The sequence below is a fragment of the Gossypium hirsutum genome, chromosome D07 (genome assembly GCF_007990345.1).
Source record: "Gossypium hirsutum isolate 1008001.06 chromosome D07, Gossypium_hirsutum_v2.1, whole genome shotgun sequence".
In the NCBI taxonomy this organism is placed as follows: Eukaryota; Viridiplantae; Streptophyta; class Magnoliopsida; order Malvales; family Malvaceae; genus Gossypium; species Gossypium hirsutum.
In genome coordinates, this window is record NC_053443.1 from 59042363 (window position 1) to 59049576 (window position 7214).

The 7214-nt window shown below is 32.7% G+C and overlaps 1 long non-coding RNA gene across 3 annotated transcripts; it reads right to left on the reverse strand.

Annotated features, from left to right (window-relative positions):
* Window positions 1-2048: 2048 nt before the first annotated feature.
* Window positions 2049-5024, reverse strand: LOC107935826 (uncharacterized). 3 transcript variants are annotated; one of them, XR_001694288.2, is made up of 7 exons: window positions 4770-5024; window positions 4372-4476; window positions 3991-4079; window positions 2896-2996; window positions 2614-2787; window positions 2412-2524; window positions 2049-2294 (listed from the first exon to the last, which is right to left on the reverse strand). It is a non-coding gene; the product is annotated as an uncharacterized lncRNA (long non-coding RNA). The 3 variants fall into 3 exon arrangements; XR_001694287.2 differs by having other exon boundaries at window positions 4705-5024; XR_001694285.2 differs by having other exon boundaries at window positions 4372-5017.
* Between the last annotated feature and the right edge of the window lie 2190 nt (window positions 5025-7214).

The following is a 7214-nucleotide window of genomic DNA, read 5'->3' on the forward strand; positions in this document are numbered from 1 at the left end:
TCATAAAAATTCAAGTCCTGAAATCCAAAAATAATATTATTTATAACTCAGTTATTGAATATTTGAATATATTATATATGTTCATGTATTAAAATTATATTCATGTAAGTAATTATATACATGCAAGCATATATACGCTCATTCCAGTATTTTATTAAAAACGGTAAGTAATTGTTTTAAATTTAAATATTTTTAATGTTTGACAAGTAACACTATATGTATATGACATCAACATTTAATGTATGAATTTCTTTTTGGTAGAAAAAATACAACTTAAAATGAAAAATTCAAAAAGTTACAAATTTTATAAGAGTATATTAAAACATTATATTACATTAAAAATTAAGGTGTAGTAGTTAAATACCAAAATTAAAATTTATTCATTTTTTCCAAAATTACAAAAAAGGGGTAAGACATAGCAAACCTAGAAGATTATAAATATGTTCATGTCAAACCTATGAAAACAATATGAACTTGATTATATCCTAATCCTACTGTCACTAGTGCAAAACAGTAAGCAAAGTTCACGATATAACCATATTCTATAAATGCTGAGATCAGTAAATTCCTACTGATTAAAAGGATTAGACAATATAATAAACAGAAAAACCTCAAATAAACAGCCAAAATGGACTCAAGTAACGGTTTCTAATCAACATACAGGGGAAAAAATGTAAATTTTCTCAATTTTGCTTTAAGAGAGAACAACTCAATTCATTATGTGGCGTATTGTTGGAAATATAACAAACACAAACACCTAAAAGGAAGCAGCCACAATGAATTCAAGAAACAACTTTCATTCACCGTCATAAAAAGTCTAATACGTATCTTGGAATTGACACAGAAACAAAATCAAACTAATCATGCGATGTATTGTTTACAATATATGAAACACAAAAGCCTCGAGGAAACAATTTTTAATGGAAAAATTAAAAGTAAAATTTCTCAAATTTAGACAGCTGCAAATTCATTAAGCGAATGACAAACCGCGACATTGATTATACTGCTGGCAATCTAAAATTGCAGTAAGCAGATATAGCAGTGTTAATAAACAAAACAATCAAAGGCGTCTTTTTAATATAAGCGATTAATAAACCCTAAGGGCACGTTTGGTTCGCTGTATTGGATTAGAGGTGTATTGGAATAGAGGTGTAATAGCAAATCAATTGTTTGGTTGAATGTAATGGAATAGAGGCGTAATAGTAATCTTGTGTTTGGTTGAATGGAATAGAGGTGTAATAGCATAATGGAAAAAACTAAAATGACTAGAATACCCTTAGCATAAATTTGTTTTGGTAAATGATTATTGTTATTGTTATTTAAATTTTAATAAGATTATTAATATCAATAATAAATAATTTAATCATATTTAAACATAATTATTATTAAATATATTATAATTAAAATATATAATTTAATAAAATTCTTAATAATCAATATTCTTATATGAATTTACTCAAATCATAATATATGATACTATAAAATATAAATTAACATAATTATTATTAAATATATTATAATTAAAATATATAATTTAATAAAATTCTTAATAATCAATATTCTTATATGAATTTACTCAAATCATAATATATGATACTATAATTTACTCAAATTCTTATATGAATTTAATAAAAGATCATTTGAAATAATTAATATTAAAATTAACATGTAACTGTTTGTTACTCATTCTTTGTTTCTTATTCTTTTTGTTTTGATCATGTATCAATCATTTAAACCAAATGCTTGGTTGTATTGGACAGTGTTTTATTACTTTATAAATGCATGATTTTATATACACAAATACATATGTATAGGAAAATTATCTGAATGAATGGTTAATATTTATTATCAGCAAAACTTAGTATATACACACATAAATTAAGGTAAGATAATTAACTCGATATCTAGCTTGAGCAGCTCGAGTTTGTCTAAACAATACATCAAAACTTTTTATTTTGAAGCTTATAAACTTAAACAGCTTAAGTGTCTTATTTTTCATTATGCTATAAAGGGAATATAAATAAATACCAGAATTTTGATACGAAAAATTGCAGCAAGCAAAGCAATATCCTGCTATTAAACTCACTATAAAATATGTAATATAGCAAACAAAGATCTCTCAACTGATCTTTAATCTTTTTAATCATTTGTAAATAAAAGAAAAAATTACAAAAAAGAACAACCTGCAGAATGTTTGATGACAAAAACTAACAAAAATCCATGATTCAATATCAAATTCAAGATGCATTCTCCTTTTTCAGCTTAGCAAGTTCTTGCTTGATGACTCCAGACCTCTGCAAAACCGTATTACAGCTCGTCAAGCTTCGATTGAAGTTTTGAGGAAGTGCTTTCAAGAAAAGAACTCTGGTATAAAACGGGTAGACACAATAGGGGGTGTATCGGAAACTGACCTTGATCTTAGCCAACATAAGCTTGAACCTATCAAAGTCGTTGAGAGATGCTCTTCTCTTCTGGACAATCAACTTTCTACCCCACGAGCTACTTTCCCATTTGTTCTTAACATCTGTAAGTTAACATAAGAGTGATAAGAAAGAAAACATATCTTCAAGAAACAACATTACAAATGCTGGTGAAAGCTGTCGTCGTCCTTACCAGCCTTCTCCATAGCTTCGAACCTTGGCATCCTCATCCTTATGAACAACTTATGAAAATTGTTGTAAATGCCATAGCATTTATGAGTTCCTTATGAACAGATTTACAACAAGTATTACTCTTATGACCAAGAATTGGAAACCACTCTCAGTTAATCTTGGAGCTTCTTTATCTCTGTAGAAATAGACATAAATACATCATGACACCAATCGTGAGATATAGAACCCTCAATATCTATTGCATAAAAGAAATGAAGCTAAAGTTCATGGCATGATATAACACCTCTGACGCAAAAGACCACGCTGAAAAATTCTCATCATGGAAGAGCTGAAGCTCGTTGATTTTTCAGCTTGTCCTGAACTTATAAGTTGCAGCAAGAAACACTGCTTAACAAAGCTGAAGTAAGAAGCAGCTCAAACATAAAAACTAAACAGTTAAGCAAATTCAAAACTAATTGCATAATTCCGCATCACATACACTACCATTAAGAACATAAATTATGCCAATGACAGTTCTAACTTTTTCCCTATAAACATACTCATGCATATACAGTATCTCACAAAGGTTCTCTAAAAAATATTTATTGGATGGGCAAAAGCGGATAATAAGTTCTAATCCTTCCGATTAAATTTAGAAAACTTAGAAAAGAAAAAGCCTTTTGACTGATATTTATTTGACCAAGGGCAATCAATACCATTAAACCATTTATGTCTAATATATTGCAATGTAAGAAAATCTATACCCCAGCATGAAAGGCTGCATAAAATTTAAATATTTGATAAGTGAATGGCCAGTAAGACCAAATTTGAGAGGTATGTCCCCAGAACAGAAGGTGAAAAAAGAGAGAAAAAACTGACAAAACATAAGGTAACCTATTAATCGTATTGCAAGGCAACCTGGAAAACCAATGGTATGAGATGAATGAAGAAACAAAACAGAAAATACTATATGGTTTGTACTCACTCTCAAATTTGATTAGAACAGCCATTATCCACCAGTGATATCTTGAACTAAAGTAGCTCAGAAGACTACCAAACGAAGATGACAATGACAATAGAAACAAAGAATATAAAGGTAATAAAAGACATTCATGCTCGACACATTGTAACGCTGGAAAACCAAATACAGCACAAAGAAGCACTAATCAGGAAATGGAATCGCATTCCCCCTTTTTTAGAAAAGAAAAATGAATAAGATTCCTTAAACTCGTTTACAGTACAGAAACAAATTGAAGAAACAGATCTTCAACCCACAAGCATTATATTTTCTTAAAAGCACAAAAATAATTTTCCATTCTTCTTTAACAGAATCATTTCTGCAATTCCAAACATTACAACCACAAATTTATATCACATGCACAAAATCATTAAATTGTACCTGGTGCAACATTTTTATACTTGCTGCTCCACATGTATACATTAGAAATGTTCGACAACCTCCACATATGAGTTGAGCCATTTCCATCCCTGCATGCTTATTTACAAACTTGGTGATCAAGCCATAATAATTTGATTCAACTTATTTACATATCGAAACACAAGGAATATTACTGACCACCCCATGTTTAATTTTTCTTTCACTTAAATTTTCTTATTTCTCTAATAAATTCTAGATAACAACACCATAATTAGCATTAACAGATGGTTTCGAACTATCTATCAACAAAGGAAACCGACATGAAAAAGGAAAAAGAAGATTCATCAATTGAATGCCGAAATAAGAGAACTTCCCAACCAAATAAAAAGAAAAGAAAAATACCTGCGTGAGTGATTTGGTGTTAGAAAATTGATGGAGGTGAGAGAAGAAGAGAGTCGTGGTGAGGCTCTCACAATTGCAACAATCCTTCCAGTCGTTGCATAATTACTGTCCAAATCAAATACCCAGAATCAATACTTTATCACTCTATCCTTAACATTAACAAAATATAAACAGATAAAAGAGTACTGAAAAAGAGAGAAAGAGGTGAAAGTAGCCATAGATTTGAGCGAAACAAAACAGCAGCCTTGAGAAGAGAAGATATGCGACGGACAAAGCTAAGGAAAATTGGAAATAAAAGATGAAGAACGGAAGAAGTAGAAGGAGGAAAGTTACCTGGATGAAGAAGGAGAAGAAGATGAAGAACGCAATAAGGAGAATGAGGAAAAAATAAAAATTACCTTAAATATCTAGGTCTCCTCTGCAATCAATGGAAAAAAAGGGAAACGTAGAGATGGTTGGAAAGAAAGTTACAGAAGCAGAAGATGAAGCTGAGGGCAAAAATTGAAAAAGAAAATCAAAACAGAGACGTAATAGCTAATCTTTGTTTTTGGAAGGGATTAGAAATCGGCGCTGAAGCAGAGAAAATGCCGAATCCGTCCGCAACGTAATAAGCCTGTATTACGGCAATACAGCGAACCAAACGCTGTATTCAGTGGGGCCACCGATTCGGGGTGTAATGGATTAGCCATTACACCCAACCAAACAAACCCTAAAGATACATTTGGTGCATGGGATAGGGATTCTGAGAAACAGAATAAAGAGAAAGAAACTTAATGTTTAAAATAAATTCTAAAGAAACAGAATCCAGTGAGTGCAGAAGAAATGGGAAGCGATAAAGAAAAATGAAAGAACCACCACCGATTCAAGAAAGCAAAAAGAAGAGGAAATTCGTATCGAAAACCAAGCCGATAGATCCAAAAGATGAGACACGTTCAAAGAAGCTTTGAAGCAAAAAGGAGAGAGAGAATCGTACAGTGGATGTAGTTTGGTTTGCACTTTGCAGCTAGCGATAGAGAAAAGGGAAATGGGGGGCTAGGGATTTGTGAAAGAGGGAAATGGGGGAAATGGCTTGGGAGTGGGGGGACGGGATTCACATTCACGGGAAAGAAAGAAATGTGCTTAAAAAATAAAAAAATAAAAATATATATATTATTCGGGCCGGACTGGGTCCGGGCCCAAAAAATTCTGCCCGAGGCCCGGCCCGTTTTTTAAATGGGCTTCATTTTTTGCACAAGCCCATATTTTGGGCCTATATTTTTACCCAAACCCTCCCATATTTCGGGCGGGTCGTCGGGCCGGGCCGCCCGGCCCATGCAGACCTCTAGTGTACATCGATGATCCCTCCTTATAACTACTTCCGCCCCGTGACATCGACCCAGTGTCGAAGTTGAAATCAAACACACTGATTGATTGTCAAGCTCGAGTGTCTAAATTTGGGTTATGCTCAAACCTTGACAGGTACTGACCATCGAAGTTTAGATCCGTGCCAGAGACCGATAAATGTCTACCCAACGATATTTCAGGAACATTGTAATAGCCACTTTGTAACAAGCCAATGAACCCACCGCATAACCTAGTAGTGGGACTTTCTGTGTCAGTTTCAGTTCCCGTATTCACCGCAATGGTGGTCGAAGAAAGGCCAGATCCATCAGTCTCGACGAACTCGACTTATAACTCCATTACAACATTTTCGCTTGAGCAAAGCGATGATATGACCATCTCGAGATGGACATCGCTAGTCACATCAAATAGCTCATACCTATAGCGGTCAACAGAAGCAAGATATCTGTATTGCAACTTCGAAATCCTTCCCCGGATCAATTCCCCAACTTTCCTCCTGATTCTAGTCCGTAGCTCACGCAATTGAATGGTAGTACTGAATGCCATTTCCATGGACTTCGATCCTACAAACACCATCCCGACCTCTGTATTACAAATTTTACTATCGTTGTAAATAATTAATTTAACTCATCAACTCATTTCAATTTTGGTTACGAATTGGATGAAAAATTGCAAAAAAAAAATAAGTAGAGGGTTGTCTAAAAAAGTACACACAACTCGCAACACAACTATTCGATGTTTGTTAGTAGTTTGATGTGTGTCTGAGTTATGGAAAGTAAGCCCATTTTATAGGGAAACTATGTAAGGAGAAAGAGAATACGTGCTTCGAAATTCGTTTACGAATGCATGTATTCATTACATTTTTTATGATGCAATCCATATTCAAAGCACATTCAAAAGTCATATATTTTTATCACACACGTGCTACCCAAGTATTCTGCATTTCATAATGTGCTCCTCGGGCATCCTGAAAAGTTACTTGTACCCTTAACAGGAAAGAAAAATTTTTGTCTTCTATTAAGTAAGAGCATTGTCCATTCTTTTGGTTTTTTTGTTTCTCTTCCTTGTTGCTGAAAGTTGTAGTAGAAGATTTGAAAAGGTTATCAATGAAATTAAGTAGCATAACATCGCTAATGAATTGATTGAATTATGGAATTCCGACCTTTGAGAGCATTGAAGGTTCACCGTATGATAATTATTTGGGGATAAAATGCTTCGAATTTAACTTTAACATTTCTCTCCAATTCACACGCGTGTTGTCCATTGTCTATGGTATTAGATCATTTTACCACATATGTATATATATACAGATTTGTTTTGGGGCCAGGTGGTGTGTGAAAAGTGAATGTGTTTACATTATGTTGACATAGTTATGAATTTTCAGTGCATTTTTTGGTTTTAGTAGAATTTTTCTATTAAGTAGAAACTTGTTATGAAATACTATTAAGTATAATTTTTCTCTATGTTAATTTTTAATATTTATGTTTGTTGGTGTTAAAAAT